This window comes from Adiantum capillus-veneris, chromosome 28 (assembly GCF_014529385.1).
Source record: "Adiantum capillus-veneris isolate H3 chromosome 28, ASM1452938v2, whole genome shotgun sequence".
Classification (NCBI taxonomy): domain Eukaryota; kingdom Viridiplantae; phylum Streptophyta; class Polypodiopsida; order Polypodiales; family Pteridaceae; genus Adiantum; species Adiantum capillus-veneris.
Window position 1 is genome coordinate 16,971,613 of NC_140958.1, and position 13,281 is coordinate 16,984,893.

At 44.3% G+C, this 13,281-nt stretch overlaps 1 pseudogene across 2 annotated transcripts; it reads right to left on the reverse strand.

Annotated features, from left to right (window-relative positions):
- Positions 1–439: 439 nt before the first annotated feature.
- On the reverse strand, positions 440–13,035 carry LOC147420115 (UDP-glucuronate 4-epimerase 1 pseudogene; annotated as a pseudogene). Of its 2 annotated transcripts, none has more exons than XR_015186923.1 (2): positions 12,706–13,035; positions 440–1,846 (listed from the first exon to the last, which is right to left on the reverse strand). The product of XR_015186923.1 is annotated as a UDP-glucuronate 4-epimerase 1 pseudogene, transcript variant X1 (transcript). The 2 variants fall into 2 exon arrangements; XR_015186924.1 differs by lacking the exon at positions 12,706–13,035 and adding an exon at positions 12,573–12,698.
- Between the last annotated feature and the right edge of the window lie 246 nt (positions 13,036–13,281).

Sequence of the window (13,281 nt, forward strand, 5' to 3'; positions counted from 1 at the left end):
TACTAGCTTGATACATTGCATCCTATGTATGCGCGTAGTACACAACTACATTGCATGTTTTTTTTCCCGGCAAGGGGGCAGGGTTTGGGGGGGGGGGGGGGGGGGGGGGGGGGGGCAGCTTCCATGCTTGCTGCCTAGCAAACCTCCATGGACATTATACACCAAAAATGTTGTGTATATCACAGTAAGGCCAGAAAATGCACGCAAGAACCACCCCAAACACACAGTAAACTTTCCTTGTGGAAAACCTAAGTGCCGCAGACATTGTCGATCATGGTAAGGAAAGGAGCAGCAAAGCCACTGTCAGGCAAGAATGCAGACCACGAGAAAACCCTGCTTCGGATTGCAGCCGGGTTGAGCCACGCGTACAGAATACTCTCATTAACAACATCTGGGAGAATTTAAAAAAAAATGATAAGAATGTATGCACATTGGACAATTCATCTACATTCTCACCAGTTCATTATGATAGCTTAAATACCACTTTACAAATTTCTTGAGACCTGACTGCAGATCTGTGGTGGGATTGTATCCTAATTCAGTCCTTGCAAGAGTAACATTAGCATGGGTAAAGGGCACATCCCCATTACGAGGCATTTTGACAATATTCCGAACAGCCTTCACTTTCAAAAGTTGTTCTAAGATGTCCACAAGAGTTGGCACAGAGACAGGACTTGTGTTACCAAGATTATACACTCTAAGGGGTGCTGGGCCAAGCTTTTTACCACCGCTTCCAGTACTCCTCCCAGACGTATCAAGAGCAGCAACACATCCTTTGACAATGTCATCAATATACGTGAAATCACGAGCCAAATCTGCATCATTTGCTCCCTGGTAGATGGTGATTGGTCGTCCTTGTAGAATGCTCTTCGTGAATGAGAAGTACGCCATATCTGGCCTGCCCCATGGTCCATACACAGTGAAGAACCGTAGGCCAGTTATAGAAAGCCCATATATGTGATTATATGTATGTGCAATCTCTTCTCCCGCCTTCTTAGTTGCAGCATAGAGGCTAGCTGGCTGATCAGTTCGATCGCTCTCCACAAATGGCACCTTTGTATTTAGACCATATACCGAGCTTGAAGACGCCCAAACAATTGAAGGCTGTGGATTGGCAGATTTGCATGCCTCAAACAACGTAACAAGACCTGCAATGTTGCTGTGGACGTAGGAGCCAGGATTTTCCAAGGCATACCTCACACCTGCTTGAGCCGCAAGATGCATGACATGAGTAAAAGAAATTATATCAAATAACCTCTTTATAAGGAGGCCATCATTGATATCCCCCTGTATCACGAAGATGCCATGTCTCTCGAGCAGTTCCCGCCGTGAACGCTTCAAGGACGGATCATAGTAATTATTGAAATTGTCTAAACCAAGCACCCCATCACCTCGTTTCTTTAAAGCAAGAGATACATGAGTTCCAACAAATCCAGCTGCTCCAGTCACCAAGACAACCAATCCTCCTTCACGCTTGACATGGCACGAATGCTTCACCTGCTTCTCCCAGGAAAGTCCTCCCCAAGTACTCGACGGTACTGCTCTGTGAGCATTTGAAGTCAATTTAAATAGGAAACCAGCCATCAATGTGACCAGAACAAAACCCCAAACCAGCACTTTGGCCCAAGCTATCGAGGTTGTATACCAGCGGCTTGAAAGGCGACTAAAGTAGTAACTTCTCTCCATTTTCACCTTTCCAGGTGTTGAGGGAGAATTCTCCTGCATATCTGGGTTCAGGCCCAGCAGATTCTGCTGGTTAGCCTTGAGAAAGGTGTGGAGAGCCATTCTTTATGCTTCCAGAAAACCTGAGCAAATGTGAGGTATCTGAAGCAGCTGTTCCTTATCCCTGCAAAAACATAACAATTCATCTTGTAAAGCACGGAAGTAAAAGGAGTACACGCAATAGATCACTGTATGCAACTGCTGGTCCTACAAATAGAGACAAATCCATTCAAGGAATCTTCACAAGGCACTCAAGAAGATTAACAAGCCAATCGGAGTGGGGGGGGGTGATTCTGGAACTCCTTCAGTTTAGAGAGCCCATACGAGGCCTTACAATCACTTATCTGAATTTATCACGCCACATTAAAGCACATGAAACAGCATACAGCACATAAAGGAGAAGAATCCTAAAACACCACAAAAGAACATTTCCTATCCCCCACAAAATTTATCCTTTCTTCAAAGAAATGCCGCATGCAAATGTGGCTCTGTACACCATGTGGCACATTGTACCTACTTCAAAGCACGAGTCTAGAAAAGCCGAGGGCATTATCTCTCGCATCTTTGTGAGCCCTTTTGAACGACCTGCATGCATTGTTGCACTTCTGTTTTATTTGAGAAAAGACAAGTCTGTATTAGTGACTACTGTGGGCCCTTAACCTGCTCGGGTCAGCCTGTCCTCAAGGAGCCATACAAATCAAAACATACATACAAGAACTCTAGGAATCATAGAAAATGAAGCAGGGCCATGGAAAAGAATGCCAAGTAATTAGGCCCTATGACACGGAACATAGTGGTGCCATGTGTGTGCCCATCGTCTCAAGAAAGCATGGTGGCACTCCTCCACTGTCCTGGACGAACCGGCTGCAGAATCCCACTGACTACCAAGAGTGTGAACTACCTCATATCCCAGATCCCACTTTGTGTATCAGCGGAAGAGGAAGGACAACCATCAATAACATGCAAGCATCTAGCCTTCCAAATCATCTACAAGGTGGCTGCAACTGCAGTAACAAAAATCAGCTCGCTGGATTGAGACTCAAAAGCATGTACAGTATTTGGCAGCATAATCAATGTGCCCCGTCGGTAGTCGCCCCTCCCTCCTCCCACGCTAGGGCAGTAGGCATACCTATAATAGGTCTTCTCGTTCGAGACACCCACACCCTCTCGAAGGTCGTTCTAGTACCTCACGTGAGTGGTGGTTGGCTCCGTCAAAGCGTGGAGTATTCAGGGCTCCCAAATCAGTGCTTCATTTGCAGACAGATGGGCCATCTTGCAAAGGCCTGTCCACGGAAGAGGCCTCGACCCGCGACATAGACCAGCCTACTATGGCTGGCCAAACTCAGCAGGCAAAGATGCAGGGAGCACAGACGAGTACCTCGTCCGAGACAGGTGCCCAAGCAGAGGAAGGCTGGCAGCAAGTTCGTGGCCGTCATTGCCAAGGACAGATACGCCAGTTTGGCGCCCCTAGTGGTCACCTTGCACTTGGCCGACAGCAATGGGTTCCCACAACGGAACCATTTCAACCCTCTGTAGCAAGATGTGCCGGGGGATACCCCGTCCACCTCAACGTCGCCACCAACAGCCCCTCTGCCTACCATCCCCACTTCTCCGCTTCCACCATCACCTCCTCCACCTGTCCCCCCACCTCTCCCATCCCTCCTACTAGTCCCCCACTCTATCACCTATTTCCTCCCATACCCCGTTGTTCCTTCCCATACCCCATCGTCACCCCAGGGGAGAGATCACTCTTTGGCAGCTCGGAGGTCCCTTGGCAATGCATTTTCCACAAACCACTTGGCACAAGAGGAGCAACCCTACCTGTGGACATCCCTGTTCCCTTTTGCGGCAGTCCTTCATGGCCTGAGCAGTTTTGACATCAGTCGCCGTTGGGACTTCTTCGAAGACGACTTCACACATTTTCACGGTGACTCTTCTCCAGACATTGAGGCGGCCTGCTTCAGAGTCCACATATTGTTTCTAGTAGCTAGAGAGACAAAGGCCCTAGACACAGTGGTTGGTTCCTCTTTCCCATTGTGTGGCAAGGATCAAACTGAGTGGACTATCTATACAGTGTTGGACTGGCTCCATGTTCAAGCTCTCGAGTTCTCTGGAGTCTCGCCACACATGAGACTTGGGGGTGACAAACTTGATACACACTTTGTGGCCGTTGGCCAAGTTCTTTGTGACACCACCAAATACAACAGGATGTAGACACATTGTGGTACTCTCTTTTGTACACACTCAGAGTGTACCCTACTATGTATATGTCCATAAGGACTCTTGGACAGAGGATGTAGCTTTACCGATTGCGCGCTCTTCTTGGGTATGGGTCCGACTGACACTCGAGACATGGCTTTCTCGAGGTCACTCGGATGTCCCCATCCAAGCCTACCTTAAAGAATGCAAGATTGGTTGCGATGGTAGCATCAGCTTTTTCTCGTTGACCACATGAGAATAGTGTCATAGAATGTGCACGGGCTAGGTGCACCCCAGTTTCTACGTCAGAGAGGTCTACTCAGACAGGAGCTACAGAGATGCCTTGTGGGTGGAGCCATTGATATGCTTATGCTCCATGAGCATCACTTATGTGAGAGCCGTATCAGGTGCTATGGACAGATCATGCGTGGTCGCTATGAGACCTTTTGGTCAGCTGCTTTTGGGCCTTGTAGCAATCGGGGAGATGTATGTATGACTGTTGCGGATTCATGGCAGCAAGCCATTATGGGCAGAGGCACAAGTGTGCAAGGCAGGGCCTAGTGGATCACTATGCACATACATGGCCGCCTTGTAGGTTTTTTGAACATCTATGCGCCCAATCATGCAAGTGCCTGAGTTTTGGTCCCACTTGGTGGAGTCCTTACCTCATGTAGTGCGTTGGGGGGGATTTCAACATGCCTGAGAACCCCTTGAACAAGATAGGGCGCAGTCATGCTATTGTACATGGGGCTGAGTTGCTGCTTGGGAACAGCTATGTATGACCTTGAGGATCTCGGATGTATGGCAACATGTTGGCTTTGCACGGCCCTCTGGGCCACATCGTGTCCAAAAACGGAATTTCAACTGATCAAGAGAAGGTACAAATAATTGTTGCACTACCGAAACCAACGAAGATGAAAGAAGTGCAAGCAATTATGGGGCATTGCGGGTACTACAGGCGTTTTATATATATGTATGTTGTAATAGCTAAACCGTTGTACGTCCTCATTGCTAAGTTCGAATGGACGGAGGAATGTGAGCAGGCATTCCAAAAATTGAAGCAACAATTAATTTCTGCTCCAATTTTGCAAGCCCCTGACTAAAGCAAAATCTTTCAAGTTCATGTGGATGCATCAACCTATGCCATCGGATGCATATTAGTCCAGCAAGGAGAGAAGAAAATGGATTTTTCCATATGGTACTCTAGTCGGCAGCTCAACAACGCAGAGAAAAATTATACCACTATGGAAAGAGAAGGTCTGGGGATGATATATGCTGTCAAGAAATTTAGACACTACCTTCTAGCAAACAAGTTTGTTTTCTTCGTGGATCATCAAGCACTGCTATATCTAGTAAACAAACCTTGCAACACTGGAAGAATTGTTCACTAGTTTATACTATTGCTTGAGTTTGACTTCGCAATAGTCGTAAAAAAGGGGACCACGCACACAAGAGCAGATCATCTTTCACGACTATTTCATGGGGAAGCACTAGAAGGTGTCGATGATGATCTTCCTGATTCGTATCTGTTTAACATCGAAATGGTACCGAGATGGAGCGAAGAGGGCATTCCTCTACTCACAATCGACTTATTACAAATAGAAAGACAACCATCAATTATACATCAAACACGAAATCTCCAGCTTTTAGCAGGACGATTGTACAAACACGGTACGGATGGGATATTGAGACTATGTGTACAGCCCGAAGAATCCACCTACTACCTCAAACAGACTCATATACAAAATACCGGATTTCACAATGGAGAAACACAGACCAGCCAACGGCTAAAGAGACTGGGAGTCTACTGGCCAAACATGGAACATAGTATTCATACATATGTAAAATCATGCGATAGATGTATCATGTACAAAACAACCTCCAGTGGAACATGCCACCCTCTTTCGAGTAGTACAAGCACCCAAATGGGGTACTCACATAGTTGAGTACTTTATAAAAAAAAAACCTTTCCAGAGGAATGGGGCAAAGCAAAAATGAAAACTGTAGAAGAAGCCAAAGACTATCTGCTCATTGCCAACCAACTGTATAGGCGGGGAAAGGACAAACAACTACAGATGTGTGCGAATATTACGTTATCTTAGATCAAGCACACTCAAGACAACCAAGGGACATTTCTCTGTTGATAAAACGACAAAGCTCGTGCTACACTAAAGCATTTGGTGGCCAACCCTGTTTATGGATGCAAAGACATATGTCAAACGATGTGATGAATGTCAACGCACAAAACACCCCAACGGAGAGATGAAATGCCACTGAGGCCAATGATGGGGGTACGTGCTTTTGCCAAATGGGGCATTGACTTCATTGGTCCCATTATACCTCTAGGATACAGGATGCACACACAATACATCATAGTAGCAACAGACTACATGACGAAATGGACGGAAGCAAAAGCGACCCAAAAAAAACGATGCAAGAACTACAGCTCAGTTTCTCTTCGAAAACGTCTTTACAAGATATAGACTACCTATCAAAATAGTGAAAGATAGGGAAACACACTTTTTAAACGACGTCATTGAAAGCCTCCTTGACGAATTCATGGTAGTCCATCGCAAATCGGCACCCTATCATCCGCAAGCTAATGGGCAGGCAAAGAGTACCAACAAAATCTTATGCACAGTACTCACCAAAATAGTCAGTGACTCAAGAAATGATTGGGATCAAAAGCTACACACAACCTTATGGGCTTACAGAGTAGCTTTTAAAACGTCAGAACGACTCCCTTTAACCTGGTATTCGGGATTAATGCGATCCTACCATTGGAATTCCTAATCAAAACCCTAAGAGTGGCAACCCAATTGGGATGGACGGGCCATGAGCTATCAGAGAGACTTGAGTGATACAGTACACTGCCAAAGCTCTGATACCAATGTAAGGTACAACGGAAGTGAATGTTGACTTTGCTCAAGATGAGTGCTCCGAACTGTGCTGAAAATCTGAAATCTGCTAATACTCTGCTGAATACTGACACTGTGTCGGCGAGGACGATGATGGCTACGACGTGACGACGGTGCAATGAGAACACAGATGCTGAAATCTGCGAGCAATGGGCTGAATCTGAAAACGTTGGCTGACTCGATGGTATGGGGAGGATCTGTTGCGGGTAGGTGAGATCTGCGATGCTAAGGGCTGATTCTGTAGTGTCTAAGTGCTGAAAACTGAAAATGTTGACGTGCTTGGGTTGATCTGACTCCGAAATCTGCAAACGCTAGACTGAATCTGCAAACTGAAAAACACCAGGCTGATCTGTAACAAAAACGCTAGGCTAAATCTGTTGCTGAAATGCTAGGGAAATTGCAACTGGAAACGCTAGGCTGATCTGCTTCTGTTGGCTGAAAACGCTAGGTTCTCTGTTGGTCTTGCTCAAAAGGGCACTGCAAGTTGCTGGAACTTCTTCTGCCATAAAGTGCTAGTGCTAGGTTTCTTTTATAGTAGCCTTAGCAAATTTGCCCTACCCAGTTTTCCAAAAAAAGTCACTTATTAAACAATAAGTGAAAAATGGATAAATTGGGAAAATGGGTTCTATGCACTGTAAAATGCTCATATGGGTATTGAATGTCATGCTGATGATCATGCTGTGTGCAACCAAAGGATATGCAACTACTCTAAGTGCCTGGACATGCACAGCCAGATGGAATAAAGTCACTGATTTTCCTTTGGATTTTAGGGATATTAATGGGCTAACAGTATTCTGATGGATGACTTTATAAAAGAAGTGCTTCAAAATGGGAATTCCTGAAATGAATTTGATTTACTTATGCTCTTTCATGTGAGTCTTGTCTAAGTGTATGTTTGAAAGACGAAATGACTGTAGCATTTCAGTCTTGAGATTCCAGATGAGATGGACATGATAGCAATAAGAATTAGTCAATCCGGACATCAGTGAGATCTTGGATAGATCTAGATGCGATTGCTAAACATGTTGCCGATAGATCATGGTCCGATATCTCAATGGACTTTATGTGATTTGATTTGAATGTGATTTAAATGTTTAGTGACTGTGCAAGTGCTAGACATGTGTCGTCTAGTGTGTCGATACTTAGAGTCGATGTCTATTGAATTGGTTTCTAGCTTATCTTTGATTTTGCAAGCGTCGAGGTGATTACAATTCTTTCAAGAGGGGGGGGGGGGGGGGGGGGGGTATGTCACAAAATAATGATGTGGCATGTCCAACTGATGGATATGATGGATAAAATGACTATATTATAAGTTATCCCAACTTATGGTGGTTCCGTTCGATGGGGCCCATGGGGACATAAAGAGATTAAAGAAATTGCATGCAACTGCTGACGTGGCACATTTTCGCAAATCGCGTTGACATGATGACGTGGCACCTATAACCAACCTATACACCATAGAGGGCAGTACTAATTCAATTAATCGTTGGATGCATCTGTGTTCTCTTTTCTTCCCTGTGCTTTGTGTAAAGTTAACATGTAGAATGTCACTGCGCACATGAAACCAACACCGTGTAGGCTCCAAAGACTAGCGCCCCTTTCGGTATTTCTTTATTTGATTGAAAATAGACGATCCAATCACTTAGATCAACGCCTCGCAAGTCTGTCCAAACCTGGCAAGGGCTGAAATTGCAAGTTTCTGACCTAATTTTGGTAGCACGACGACGCCAAAACCCCTGTAGGTCAAAAGTACCTGTCTAGGACGGATTCCCTCGCAATTTAGAAGATTTTTGGCGAGCTGTAACAGAATTTCAACGTGCTGTAATTCTCTGTTTTTCCACTATTGGGTGTCCAAAACCCTATACACGCATCCCAAGGCTCCCGGGTATTTCCTTGCAATTTAGGTGTGAAACCCTAAATCTGCAAAAAAACACAACAAGCTGTGATTCTCTATTTTGGATCGTTTTTAGCAGAGCAAACACGTCTATGCGTGTCCATAGAGCTTGTAACAGACTTGGACACTCCAAGTCAAGAATCAATCACCACAACACCAAATAACCACTTCAAAACATTCACAGATCACAATAGATTTGCACTGGCCCGACGGAGTTCCGTGCCTAGAGATATTGGCCCCAAAGACTGGCGCCCCTTTCGGTATTTCTTTATGTATTAAATCAATGTCAAAGTACAAGAGAGAGGTTGGGGTTTCACTCTCAGACTCTGCGTCCAGATGCTCTGCAGATTGAGTCCTAAACCACTTATTTATTTGTTTACAAGGGATGCCCAAAAGCAAATCCCCAAAAACTTCCAGAACAAAAGCAAAACTTCTCTCCCTCTCTCTCAAAAGAGTAAAAATAAAGCAATCAGTTTGTGGCCTAGTGTAGAGAAAAGCATCAAATTACATCACTCAGCTGGCTGCTTTTCAGCTTCGTAAAACCCGTCGCATTTTTCGGAAATCCGTATTGCTGCCACGTGGCATTTGCCACCTGTTTTAGGGTTTCCAGCCACATTAGGGTTTCAGCCAGCAGTTAGGGTTAGGGTTTCCAGAAATTAGGGTTTTTGGCAGAAATTAGGGTTTGCGAGAATTAGGGGTTCTGGCAGTATCTGCTCTCGGTAGCCACGTCATCACTTTGTGACATACCCCCCTCTTGAAAGCATTGTAATCGCCCTCGATTACGCCTGCAAACCGACAGAAGCCATAAACCGTCTTAGCACACACTGACTGTTAGTACCTACGTACTAGGAACACACATCTAGCACATGTACCAATCGACAGTCACATAGGAATCACTAACGCAAGGAAAAGAAGTAAAGGATTTGAGGAAGTGTAGAGCCTAGATCTTCACCATTTCAATTCCACAACACCTAATAGAGCCTTAGGTATTTAGTACCAGCGATTTTGTGAGCCCAATCACTAGACCTACATGCCTAAACACATCCATTGTCCAATAGCTTTGGTTTCAAGTTTTAAAACCCTCTTGCATAAATGGCTTGTACACACATTTTAACGGATGTTATTACACTTGCGTGGGCAGCTGGTAAGACGAACATGTAGATTTAGGTTAAATGAACCTGTTGGTCCAATTCCCAAATCCCCCATCAATTGCATTACCAGTCAATGAGTTGCAATCATTTCACTGCCAAAACTCGTAAGTGTACACATGGCACATTTTGGGATAGCCACATAATCTATGAAATTCTAGGCACCCTCAACAAGTATAGAAGCAACTTTAGCCCCCTCTCACTCATTCATTCCCAAAGCACCCCCTTTCCTGGCAATCTAGTGTTTTAAGGAAGCCATCACCCACATCCCTACTCTAATCGCTTTTGGTAAAAGCAACCAGCCCTTGCAATTTCCCTATCACCCGTCACACTCCCTACTGTAGCTTCATCACCTATCTTATCTACTCCCTTGACAACCCATCTGACCTTGCTACCCATCATCCTCGCTACATTCAGCTAAGTTCTCGATAGTGCAATCCAAACCGCACATGCTATATACACTAACCCACCACCTTGCTCAACACTATGGATATAGGCCATTGCCATGAGCCAAAGCATCCTTCATTGTGGATATCCAGCCCCTGCTACTTGCATGTGTTATTAGCTTTAGTTGTCTGACTCCATTTAAGCTCTATCTTGAGAGTGCCTCGATAGAAAACGCCATCACATTGTATCAAGTTGGTAATCAATATTTTTTTTCTCTCGAGTGTCTAATTTGCATTGTTTCTCTAATTTCATTTACTATAAGACATATGTGTTATTTTGTCTTTACTCTTTTGCTTTATCTCTAAAATCAAGGACAATTGGTTTGGTTCTGGGTCAAAGACACAACTCACCACTACATCCATCTGTCATTTACAAAAAATACTCTCTAAAAGGTGTCTCACTTTAGAATGGTGGTACATGCCAAACCTAACTCAAGTCAAAATCCTACCATGCTATGCAATGACTTCATCTCTCTACATTGTCTTTCCTCTCGAGAAAGTGCTACATGATGGCTTCGTCACTCATTCCATCAAGCGCCATGCAAAGGTCCTAAATACTCCAATGGATCAGTCTAGACATGTAGCTCTTGCACCGCACACTATCCCTTACGCTTAGCATAGTCTATGTATTGAACATGGGTCATAGTAGCACATCCAAGTGGCACATCAAGCCCATGTACACATGGCTCTTGATGCATGCATGTGAATGAAATGCTTTGTGCACTAAAAGCACTAAGTTATTGATGGTTAAGGCCCACCGAAGAAGGAGCAACTAAAAAAACAATGGCTGCTTATTTCACCTAGACACTTCCAACTTTTTGAGTCATCAATAGTTTCGTGCACTAAAAGCGCACAATTATTGATGATTAAGGACCACCGAATTATAATATAAAGAAGCAATTTTATTTACAAAAAAATGATCGCAACTTGCAACTTTTTGAGTCATGACTTTTAAGGTTCTCCAAACTAGCACACTCTCTATACTACAAGAAGTTGGTTACAACTTTCTTTGTCATTCATGCAATTGTTTGCCCAAATAATGTCATGAAAGCATAAAGGTTTACAAAAACATGATCAAGGTTAAGGATGCTAAAACAGCACGAAGCAATCTTTCAATGCAATGGCATCAAAATATAGTAGATAAAACTTAAAACGTGGAGTGAATAGGACCTAAAAGACAAAGAAAAGATATCAGCATAAACCAATGGTCATTTTAAAGTCTTAAAACTTGAACCTTGATCAAGGTTTACAAGGTGAAACATAAGAATCAATATCATCAGGAGCTGAATACTCTTTGGTAGAGTCTCAAACTCGAACTGAAGAAAGCATCAATGCAATTGCAAAACACTCCTCAAGACGCAATTGCTCACCTTTGGGTCAATAACCACAAGTATGAAGGGCTGGCTCTCATGACTTCACTTGAAGTATTCACTTGCAGGTAGTCATTGGATGCACCCATGCATACATCACTTATGCAAGACCAAATTGGGCCACGGTTATCCTCACTGGGACCTATTCAGGCAAGCAGGATGCCTATTCCACTCAGCCAATGAGAAGCTATGGGCTTTATGTGTATTGTGGAAAGATCTATAAGCAAGATTAGACACGACTTATCAAGATACAAAACCAAAGAACACTTGCACATTTCACTAGATCACAGTTGTGCATATCAATTGTCCAAGGCTGGAGAAAACAGTAGTGCTGATCAAGTTACATGTTTGACTCATGCATTTCAAGCATCTTCAGCAGCCAATGTAAGGATTTGTCATATCCCATGTGCACTCGGAAATTACAGATTTCAGGTTAAATGGCAGGATGAACTTTGTGATTGAGCACACCCGTTGCTGACCATGCAAACAAACTGTTGAGCACGCCAAGCAAAGACGGCATCAACGTGATAATGGAGGTTGCAACATAAAACATGGCAAACATAGAAGGCCGTGTCCCCTTGACACAGCTCAACTCTCTTGCTCTCAAGCACCGACATGCTGGATCACCAAAATATGAGTTTCCTAACCTGTACTCTTGAGTCTTCATCTAAACTAACTGTCCGTGAACAAGCAGATGGTCTATAACAGCTCAAGGCCATGCTTTTGCGACAAGTTCTCTTTCATGTACATGCAGACTGGAGAATGGTTTGGTCCTGTGCAATGTACGCTTAGCATGATTGCCTAGTCTGCAAAACTCTTATCAGAGATACTCAACGAAGGACTTGCAAACAACACCACGGCACAGAGCAGCCCACCTGCGTTGAATCAATGCCCCTCTCAGGGAACTCTTTCATCCATAACCGCCCTTGCTAGGTTACTTCTTTTGCAGAGAATGAGAAGAACAAAAGTTCACAAAAAAAAGGGCGTATCACAGAAATCAGCACGTACTCGATGGAGGCAGAGCACATTTGACGTTGGCATCGAGGTTAGACTTCTGCAAGTTCCTCTTGTTGGAGCATCTTCGAGAGCGGCAAATGGATCCAAAATGCTGCAAGACCTATGTAAAGAACAAAGTACTCTTCCAAATGTGTGTGTGTGGTTGTGTGTGTGTGTGTGTGTGAGAGAGAGAGAGAGAGAGAGAGGGAGGTGGGGGTCGCAGAGTGAGAAATTGTCTTGATCAATCGCTTGCAGAAAAGAACAACTCAATCTAGTGGAATAAGAGAGCCCAGAACGTGCTTGTTGGGTGGGTGCGGTGAATGAATGGCAGGCTTTTAGAGAGAGAAAAGAGCACTATGTGTGCCGCGCGAGTGTAAATTTCGTATTTTCTGGCTCATTCCCTCATTTTTCTGCCCACGTTGAGCCCGCGCAGGTATATTCCTTGGAACTAGTGTACTTGTTAAACAGAAGACGCCTGTAAGACACTCCAAAGTTCAAAGATGAGTTTAAAGTTCTAGGGGAGAGGACAATGAGTAGTGCAAAATTCAAATGCTAGTGTGAGAACCAATGTTCAGGAAAAAACATTCT